Source organism: Anneissia japonica, unplaced genomic scaffold (assembly GCF_011630105.1).
Source record: "Anneissia japonica isolate Jap-2015-1 unplaced genomic scaffold, ASM1163010v1 scaffold3217_len398964_cov164, whole genome shotgun sequence".
Lineage (NCBI taxonomy): Eukaryota > Metazoa > Echinodermata > Crinoidea > Comatulida > Comatulidae > Anneissia > Anneissia japonica.
In genome coordinates this window covers 380,850-390,493 of record NW_022750884.1, presented here as the reverse complement: position 1 = coordinate 390,493, position 9,644 = coordinate 380,850, and the positions used below count along the sequence as shown (strand labels likewise).

At 44.7% G+C, this 9,644-nt stretch overlaps 6 non-coding genes across 6 annotated transcripts; 4 read left to right on the top strand and 2 right to left on the bottom strand.

Moving 5' to 3' along the window:
* Nucleotides 1–232: 232 nt before the first annotated feature.
* LOC117121582 lies at nucleotides 233–351 on the bottom strand. The gene has a single exon (XR_004447599.1). It is a non-coding gene; the product is annotated as a 5S ribosomal RNA (ribosomal RNA).
* A 4,693-nt stretch (nucleotides 352–5,044) lies between these two features.
* On the top strand, nucleotides 5,045–5,163 carry LOC117121579. Its single transcript, XR_004447596.1, has one exon. It is a non-coding gene; the product is annotated as a 5S ribosomal RNA (ribosomal RNA).
* Nucleotides 5,164–5,725: 562 nt separating this feature from the next.
* On the top strand, nucleotides 5,726–5,844 carry LOC117121580. Its single transcript, XR_004447597.1, has one exon. It is a non-coding gene; the product is annotated as a 5S ribosomal RNA (ribosomal RNA).
* Nucleotides 5,845–6,418: 574 nt separating this feature from the next.
* LOC117121581 lies at nucleotides 6,419–6,537 on the top strand. The gene has a single exon (XR_004447598.1). It is a non-coding gene; the product is annotated as a 5S ribosomal RNA (ribosomal RNA).
* Nucleotides 6,538–7,107: 570 nt separating this feature from the next.
* Nucleotides 7,108–7,226, top strand: LOC117121578. The gene has a single exon (XR_004447595.1). It is a non-coding gene; the product is annotated as a 5S ribosomal RNA (ribosomal RNA).
* A 2,299-nt stretch (nucleotides 7,227–9,525) lies between these two features.
* LOC117121583 lies at nucleotides 9,526–9,644 on the bottom strand. The gene has a single exon (XR_004447600.1). It is a non-coding gene; the product is annotated as a 5S ribosomal RNA (ribosomal RNA).

Below are 9,644 nucleotides of genomic sequence, written 5' to 3'. Positions count from 1 at the left end.
AATAAAAATGGTAGGCCTGAATGTATGCCAATAATCATCCAGTGAACGGCTGTGATGTAATCAATATTGCATTATTTGGATGGAAACCTTTTTACAAGTACCTGCTATTTATATTTTTTGTGGAGCTAATAAGCTCGGATACCAGGGAGAAGTCAACCCTGAGTTAAAGTGAACGTCACTATAATTCAAAATTTAAGTAAACATCAAGCCATTTGGAGGGAAAAATGTAAAAAGTCTACAGCACCCGGTATTCCCAGGCTGTCACCCATCCAAGTACTAACCGAGCCCGACGTTGCTTAAATTCGGTGATCGGACGAGAACCGGTGTTTTCAACGTAGTATGGCCGTAGACATGTGAGTGGTATATCCACTCACAGTTAATCTCGGCATATAGCATAATTATCCAATCCTGAAGCTCTATGATTGATGACGTTTCATATCAACGCGCGCATGTCTGGCGGGGATTTCGACCCTCGAATCATAGTACCTGTATGATTTTTTAAGGCATAAGAGTGCGATTTCCGGGCACTTCTAGAGGTCCATATTCTCAAAATGTTTGCATCTCAGCCCCAAATATGGTGGGCCTAAGGTCGTGTGGACTCTCACGCACTCCTACCGCGAAATCGTGCATGCGCCACAATAAATAGGCAAGAATATCGCATATGTTTTCATTACATTTGTTAAGACACCACCCGAACACTGTATTAGAAGGCTACACCATACACTAGTAGTAGCCCTACTGCTCAGTGCAAGGCACAGATCCTTTTTTTAAGTGAAAAGTTGACGATTATAATGTGCCAAAATACAGTACATAATGAAACTGTTAAGAGAAAAAAAAGAAAGAAAAAGAAAAACATCTTTAACGAACAATAAATATACGGATCTGGAATTCTAAAAAGGATCGAGGATTTATACAATCACGACAGCTTCGCATCGGTGGGTTTGCTGACGGGCGAAGGACAACTGCCACGACCTTTCGTTCTCGCTCGAAGGTATTCCAAGTGCCTTCCTCCGGTCGTAGTATTCGCGTTCGATGGTGTTCCGATCCAGAAAGAATTGCAACAGATCTAACGTCGTGACCTGGCTGATATCTTACGTCCGCTGGAGAAGGTTTCGAACGTTCGACGAAGGTTTCTCCGACGCTTGCGATCGCGACGAGAATGTCGTCCGGCGGGAGGACGTTCGTCGTTATATGGGCATGCAGGATAGATTCGACAGGTTGTGCGTGCGGTCCGCGTGCGAAGCTCGAGGGATGCTCGACGAACCTTGCGAGAACGTGTTTCACCTCGTTCGCGACAAGGTGGTGGTCGAGCAGAACGGACACGAAAACCTGCTGCTGCTGTACCCGGAACCGAGATCCGGCAGAAGGACGATTCGGGAGATGAGCGTTCCTCCGGACATCGTGAGAGATCTGAGGAGAGCGTGGATAATGTACAATCTCGACATGATAGTCGAGTACAACCTGCTCGCGAAGGAAAGTCCCAAAATCGTGGCGGAGTTCGTCGCCGGAAACGTGTTTCGAGAAAACAACAGATAAATGAGAGAACGTAAGAAAAATTTGCATTAGTTTCTATTATTCTTGCACACTCTACACAGTTGGTGAGATTTTAAATATAAAACTTATCGGGACACGTCATGTCGTATGAAGAAAACGAACAACTTCCGGAAAGCTAACTCGTGGATTTCACGTACGGATCCGGCATTCTGAAAAGGATCGAGGATTTCTAAAATCACGACAGGTTCGAATCGGTGGGTTTGCTGACAGGCGAGGGACAACTGCCACGACCTTTCGTTCTCGCTCGAAGGTATTCCAAGTGCCTTCCTCCGGTCGGCACGTCCAACGTCGGATCCTGGAGATGCTTCCGAGGCGTCGACGTGGCGCCGTCGGTCACGTCCGTGTATGAAGGCAACGCTAGGGGATACTCGGTGGAATAGCCGACCATTCTCGAGCGGATGGTTAGGTCACGTGGCGACCTGACTTTTAGCGAAGTCTTCGACGGAGACCTGTTCGTGCACACGATACCTTTAGACGTCGACGACTCGAGCCAACCGCAGTGGAGCGACGACGCGGCGTTGGATCTGGCCGAAAAGTTCCGTCGCGTTCTGTCCAGAGAGCTTGGCAACTTACGCGATGAGCCGGCCGTCTACTCAAGCGACGGCAGTGCCAAACTTTCGCTACACGTGTACCAACGGCTTCCCCGACAGATCAGGAACATGGCCGCTCTCTCTTCGATGATGACGTCCTTGCGGCAGGTGTACCCCGAGATGAGGTACGTCGACCTTTCCGGGTACGCTGCCGGTAAATCTCTGCGGCTGCCGGGATGTTGTAAGATGTCCGAAGGAAGACCGGTGAGGCGTCTGAGACGCGTCGGCGGTGACGGTCAGCTACACGTTCGTCGAGCGCTCGCGGATTACGACCATTTGCCTGGCATGAATCGTAAACCGTACGATCGACCGGTGGTTCCGCCCAACCGACAGTTCCGAACGTCGAATGGTTTCGAGAAGTTGCTGTCAGAAGAGGATCTGTCGAGAATCGTGTCTGCCGTCGAACGTGCAACGTCCCTCCGAACGAAGCACACATTCAGGAGAGGAAACTTTCTCTTCTTCCACACGGACGAGCGACACTGCCCGATGTCCGGACGACTTCATCGGTCTTGCAGGCAGAAGCTGCAGCACGAACTGGGTACCGGCGTGGTGAGGAGAAAGTGTTGGTCACCCGGCTGCCGTTACAAGATCGAGGACACTTTCATCGACACAACCCGACCGTCCACGTAGACGAGAGCGTCGTCCGACTCGTCGTGTCCGCGATCGCTGGGTACGGGAGGATAGCCGATGCTGATCTTGCCGCTCCACAGGTCGGTACGCATGTAAACTGGCAGGGATTTTCCTCCACGCTTGTCGTACGTTGGTCCTTGTACCAGCACCTTGTGATCCCGATACACCGTTCGCGCGGCGACGTTTGCACAGCCGGTCTGGTCAGCGAACGTCGACGCTGGTGGGTGGAAATGCGATCCGACGGACTCACGATCCAATACGATAAAGCGACCAGGTCGTTGTCGACGGTCACTCCGTCGGGTAAGACATTGCTGTGGTATCTTCCCGACGAAATTCTCCGATTCGCCGTTCGATGCCAAAGTGGGATCGCCAGCTTTCGATTCACTATCGATTCCAGCGTTTCGACGGTGCATTCTTTAAAGGCTCTCTGCAGATGGACCATAATCTCGTTCAATCTGGACGTGACCCTTTTACCCAACACTTTGAAAACGTACGTTCTGAACAGTAACGATGACGTAGCATTTCAGTACTCCATGGCGTAGGTGCCATTACCGAAGACAAGACCTTTTAAGATACATGTCATATTCAGCGAGTCATACATTATTTGTTTAATAAAATATTGTTAAACGAAAATACGGTTTCCATTATTTTTTTTTATTATGTGTGTGTGTGTCTTTTAACAAAAGTGAATCAGTGCTAGAGATAAATCAAGAGATGTAAAACCAATTTTTGTTTGCTGTCTTTGGTTCACTTTATCTTACATTGCAAACGCACAATATTCTGCCGGTGTCCGGCTCGTACACGGCACCGTCTAAACCGCAGCGTAACCAGCATTCGTCCGTCAAGGGAACCGCCTCGGGATACCCGTTGAGAGCGGGAACGCAAGATCCTACGTCGCTGCCGACGGGAAAGTAGCAGTGCGATCCGAAGAGTCCGCACCCCTCGAAGTCGGGAGCGAGGTTCCAGTGGGCGTTGTTGCCATTGAAGGTTTTCTTCGGCCGGCGGACGCTGCACAGGTTCAGCAAGATGCTTCTCTCGCAGCTGTCGCAACATCTCACGAATCGGGTCCCGTCCTCCGCGATTTCCAAGCACACGCGAGTCCAGTTCGGGAGAATGCATGCTTCCTGGTAGAAAAACGGAGTTGCACCTTGGACGTAAACCGAACCGATCACCAGGTCGGAATCCACCTTCAAATGCGCGACCGCAAAGGAGTAGAAAGACGGAGAGAACAACAGCAATAACAGAAGCCGAAACGGCGAAACGCCTACCGTCCGTTCGACCGGGCTTTGCATCGATGCTACGTTCCGTGCTCGGCGTGGATGCGTCGCCAATACGTCTATCGCCTTGCCACCCACCAATCGCAGTTGGTCCTGAAGTGAAGGGGAAAAATGGCGCAAGGATTCCATATCCGGTTCGGGTCGCCACCGACGTTATGCACAAATCCGTTCTCGAATTTTTCCGAAAAACCGTTCTCGACGGAACGTTCGACGACGTCGGGAGGAGGGACTTCTCCGTACAAATCTCGATCGACTTCTTTCAAATCAGTCGCAAACATCGAAAACTACAAGTTGTGTCGCGCATTCAGACCTCCGACAACACAAGACCACTCGTTTTCGAAGTCGAAGAGCACCGGGATTTTCAACCAACTTTGTTCGTTCCTATAGTTTCGCCATCTTCCGTCTTCGCATTTCCAGATTGCGATATCGCTGACGACGGCGATCAAGTTCGTTTTTCGCTCGAGACGATGGAACAATCTTCGACCACGAAATCGACCGGAGCCTCCTTTATGACGAAGATGCTTTTGACCTTACGCGGGATTCGGCCTCGTAGAATCTCATTCAGAGCTCTCTCACACACCGTCACCTGCACCAACGAATTCTTGTTCCCGACGGCAGCGCCGTGCACCTTTCCGAACATCAGAAACTCCAGATTGTTGTCGGGCGTTCGACATTTGCACGCCTTGCACCAGAACCAACGCTACAATACGCAATTAATTCGTTGCCGTTGGGGCCGACTAGAGGGTCGTTTGAACAAAACGTCAGTGTTCTTCTGTCTAATGCATCCTAGATCCGTAGTAAAATGGTTGGTTTATTGTTCAACACCGGTGTTTCTAAAAAATGTACTTGCGCAGCAGAGTGGTCAGGAGAGTCAGGGGAAATCTCCGCCAGACAAGTGCGCGTTGATATGAAACGTCATCAATCATAGAGCTTCAGGATTGGATAATTATGCTATATGCCGATATTAACTATGAGTGGAAATACCACTCACATGTCTACAGCCATACTACGTTGAAAACACCGGCTCCCGTCCGATCACCGAATTTAAGCAACGTCGGGCCCTGTTAGTACTTGGATGGGTGACCGCCTAAGAATACCTGGTGCTGTAGACTTTTTACATTTTTCTCCACAAATGGTTTGATGTTTACTTACCGTTAAAAATATTTTCTTATTCATAACAGTTTCATTATGTATATTGCCACGTTATAATCGTCAACTCTATTCTAAATTCTAAAGTAAGGGTGCGTGAGAGTCCACACGACCACGGGCCCACATAGTTGGGTCTGAGGTGCAAAAATGTTTGAGAATATGGACCTCTAAGTGCCCGGAAATAGCACTCTCATACCTTAAAAATCATACAGGTACTATATGTTCATATAAACAATACGCAATTAATTCGTTGGTGTTAGGCAGGTTCGAGGGTCGTTTGAACAAAACTGCAGTCTTCTTCTGTCTAAAGCATCCTAGTTAGTGTCGTAGTAAAATGGTTGGTTTATTGTTCAACACCGGTGTTTGTAAAAAATGTACTCGCGCAGCAGAGTGGTCAGGGGAGTTGGAGAAAATCCCCGCCAGACATGCGCGCGTTGATATGTAACTTCATCAATCATAGAGCCTTAGGATTGGATAATTATGTTATATGCCGAGATTAACTATGACTGGAAATACCACTTACATGTCTACGGCCATACTACGTTGAAAACACCGGTTCTCGTCCGATCACCGAATTTAAGCAACGTCGGGCTCGGTTAGTACTTGGATGGGTGACCGCCTGGGAATACCGGTTGCTGTAGACTTTTTACATTTTTCCACCCAAATGGCTTGATGTTTACTTACTGTTAAAAAGGTGTTTTTTTTCTTAACAGTTTCATTATGTATATTACCACGTTATAATCGTCAACTATTTTCTAAATTCTAAAGTAGCGGTGCGTGAGAGTCCACACGACCTCGGGCCCACATATTTGGGGCTGAGGTGCAAACATTTTGAGAATATGGACCACTAAGTGCTAGGAAATTCCACTCTCATACCTTAAAAATCGTACGGGTAGGTCTACTATGTTTATATCAACAATATCGCAATTAATTCGTTGCCGTTGGGGCCGGATAGAGGGTCGTTTAAACAAAACAGCAGTCTTCTGTCTAAAGCAACCTAGTTTAAGTGCCGTAGAAGAATGGTTGGTTTATTGTTCAACACCGGACGTGTTTGTAAAAAATGTACTCGCGCAGCTAGCAGAGTGGTCAGGGGAGTCAGGGGAAATCCCCGCCAGACAAGTGCACGTTGATATGAAACGTCATCTATTATAGAGCTTCATGATTGGATAATTATGCTATATGCCGAGATTAACTATGAGTGGAAATACCACTCACAATATCTACGGCCATACTATTTTGAAAACACCGGTTCTCGTCCGATCGCCGAAGTTAAGCAACGTCGGGCCCGGTTAGTACTTGGATGGGTGACCGCCTGGGAATACCGGGTGCGGTAGATCTTTACATTCTCCCCCCCCCCCCAAATGGCTTGATGTTTACTTACCGTTAAAAATGTTTTTCTTATTCATAACAGTTTCATTATGTTTATTGCCACGTTATAATCGTCAACTATATTCTAAATTCTAAAGTACGGGTGCGTGAGAGTCCACACGACCTCGGGCCCACATAGTTGCGGCTGAGGTGCAAACATTTCGAGAATATGGACCTCTAAGTGCCCGGAAATTCCACTCTCATACCTTCAAAATCATACAGGTACTATATGTTCATATCAACAATACGCAATTAATTCGTTGGTGTTAGGCCGGTTCGAGGGTCGTTTGAACAAAACGGCAGTCTTCTTCTGTCTAAAGCATCCTAGTTAGTGCCGTAGTAAAATGTTTGGTTTATTGTTTAACACCGGTGTTTGTAAAAAATGTACTCGCGCAGCAGAGTGGTCAGGGGAGTCGGAGGAAATCCCCGCCAGACATGCGCGCGTTGATATGAAACTTCATCAATCATAGAGCTTTAGTATTGGATAATTATGCTATATGCCGAGATTAACTATGAGTTGAAATACCACACACACACATGTCTACGGCCATACTACGTTGAAAACACCGGTTCTCGTCCGATCACCGAATTTAAGCAACGTCTGGCCCGGTTAGTACTTGGATGGGTGACCGCCTGGGAATACCGGGTGCTGTAGAATTTTATACATTTTCCCTCCCAAATAGCTTGATGTTTACTTACCGTTAAAAATGTTTTTCTTTTTCTTAACAGTTTCATTATGTATATTGCCACGTTATAATCGTCAACTATTTTCTAAATTCTAAAGTAGCGGTGCGTGAGAGTCCACACGACCTCGGGCCCACATAGTTGGGGTTGAGGTTCAAACATTTTGAGAATATGGACCACTAAGTGCCTGGAAATTCCACTCTCATACCTTAAAAATCATACGGGTAGGTCTACTTTGTTCATATCAACAATACGCAATTAATTCGTTGCCGTTGGGGCCGGATAGAGGGTCGTTTGAACAAAACAGCAGTCTTCTTCTGTCTAAAGCATCCAAGTTTAAGTGTAGTAGAAAAATGGTTGGTTTATTGTTCAACACCGGACGTGTTTGTAAAAAATGTACTCGCGCAGCTAGCAGAGTGGTCAGAGGAGTCAGTGGAAATCCCCGCCAGACAAGTGGGCGTTGATATAATAATAATAATAATAATAATAATAATAATAATAATAATTTATATAGCGCCAATTTCAACTATACCGAAGTAAAAATCAAAGGCGCTTAACATTTAGATGGTAAAAAGGTGCGTCTTAAGTTTTGTCTTAAAAATAGCAACTGACGGTCATTGGATAATATGTTTGGGCAATGAGTTCCAAAGGGATGCTGCGGAAAATGAGTATGATCTAGAACCAAAGGTTTTGGTGTTAATCCTATGAACAACTGAAAGATTTTTATCAGAAGAACGGAGACAAGTAGGTGGGGCATACGCATGAATGAGTTTAACAAGGTAAGTGGGTTGTTTGTAAAATAGTGCTTTGAACGTTAAAGCAGGATTTTGTATTTGATACGAGATTCAATACGGAGCCAATGTAAATGATAAATTACCGGTGATATATGTGAGCGTCTAGAAGTAAGAGTCAGAATACGTGCAGCTGAATTTTGAAGACGTTGAAGGCGATTTATCGCAGTTTTTGGTAACAAGTAGAAAAGGGAGTTGCAATAATCCAGATGGGGTGTGACCAATGCATTTATTAATACGGCAGCTGTGTGTTTTGAAATATATTTTCTGATATTAGCAATATTGCGTAGATGAAAGTTAGTAGTTTTAGTAATGTGACTTATATGGTTATTAAAACAAAGAGATTCATCAAAGAAAACACCAAAGTTCTTAACAGAATGTGAAGGAAATATAGTGCATGAATTAAAGGAAAGTGAAGAAATATTAATTTTGGGTCGAAGGTGTTTAGTACAGAAAATTATGAATTCAGTTTTAGTATGATTAAGTCGTAGCATGTTATGAGAAAGCCAATATGATATTTTACAAAGACAATCTTCAAATCGGGCAATAATCTCATAAGATTCCGAGGGACTAAAATCAATATAAATTTGTAAATCATCAGCATATAAATGATATTGTAAATTAAGGTTTTTTTTTATTAAATCAGTAAGGGGAGATATATACAGAGAAAAGAGAAGGGGACCCAGAATAGATCCATGTGGAACACCGCATTCAAGATATTTTGGGGCAGGCTTAATGTTATTTATCTCTAAAAACTCGGTCCGTTCATCTAAATAGGACTTAAACCAACTAAGAGCAGTGTCGGAAACTTTGTAATAAACAGAAAGACGTTGTAAAAGAATTTGGTGATCAACTGTGTCAAATGCTGACGAAAGATCTAACATTACAGGGGCAACAGCACGCTTGCGATCAAAAGCACAGACAATGTCATTATGAATCTTAGTGAGTGCCGTTTCGGTACTATGACCTACTCTGTAAGCGGATTGAAATGGATTGAGAAGTTCAAAATTATATAGGTAAGATAAAAATTGATTTGCAACAATTTTCTCAAGGAGCTTGCCAATGAGTGAAAGATTGGATATAGGTCGGAAGTTTTCAAAAAAGTTACTGTCCAGAGATTGTTTTTTTCAAAATAGGTTTAATAACAGCAGATTTAAACACTGAAGGAAAACATCCTGAAGAGAGTGATTTGTTAACTAAAAAGGTAAGAGGTTCAATAAGGGAGTTAACACATATTTTAAAGATACGAAACGTCATATATTATAGAGCTTCATGATTGGATAATTATGCTATATGCCGAGATTAACTATGAGTGGAAATACCACTCACAATTTTTTCTTTTAGTGAAAACTTGACGATTATAACGTGCCAAAATACGGTACATAATGAAACTGTTAAGAAAAAAAAAAAAGAAAGAAAAAGAAAAACATCTTTAATAAACAATAAGTAAACATCAATCCATTTGGGAGAAAAATGTAAAAAAGTCTACAACACCTGGTATTCCCAGGCGGTCACCCATCCAAGTACAAACCGGGACCGACGTTGCTTAAATTCGGTGATCGGACGAGAACCGGTGTTTTCAACGTAGTATGGCCGTAGAT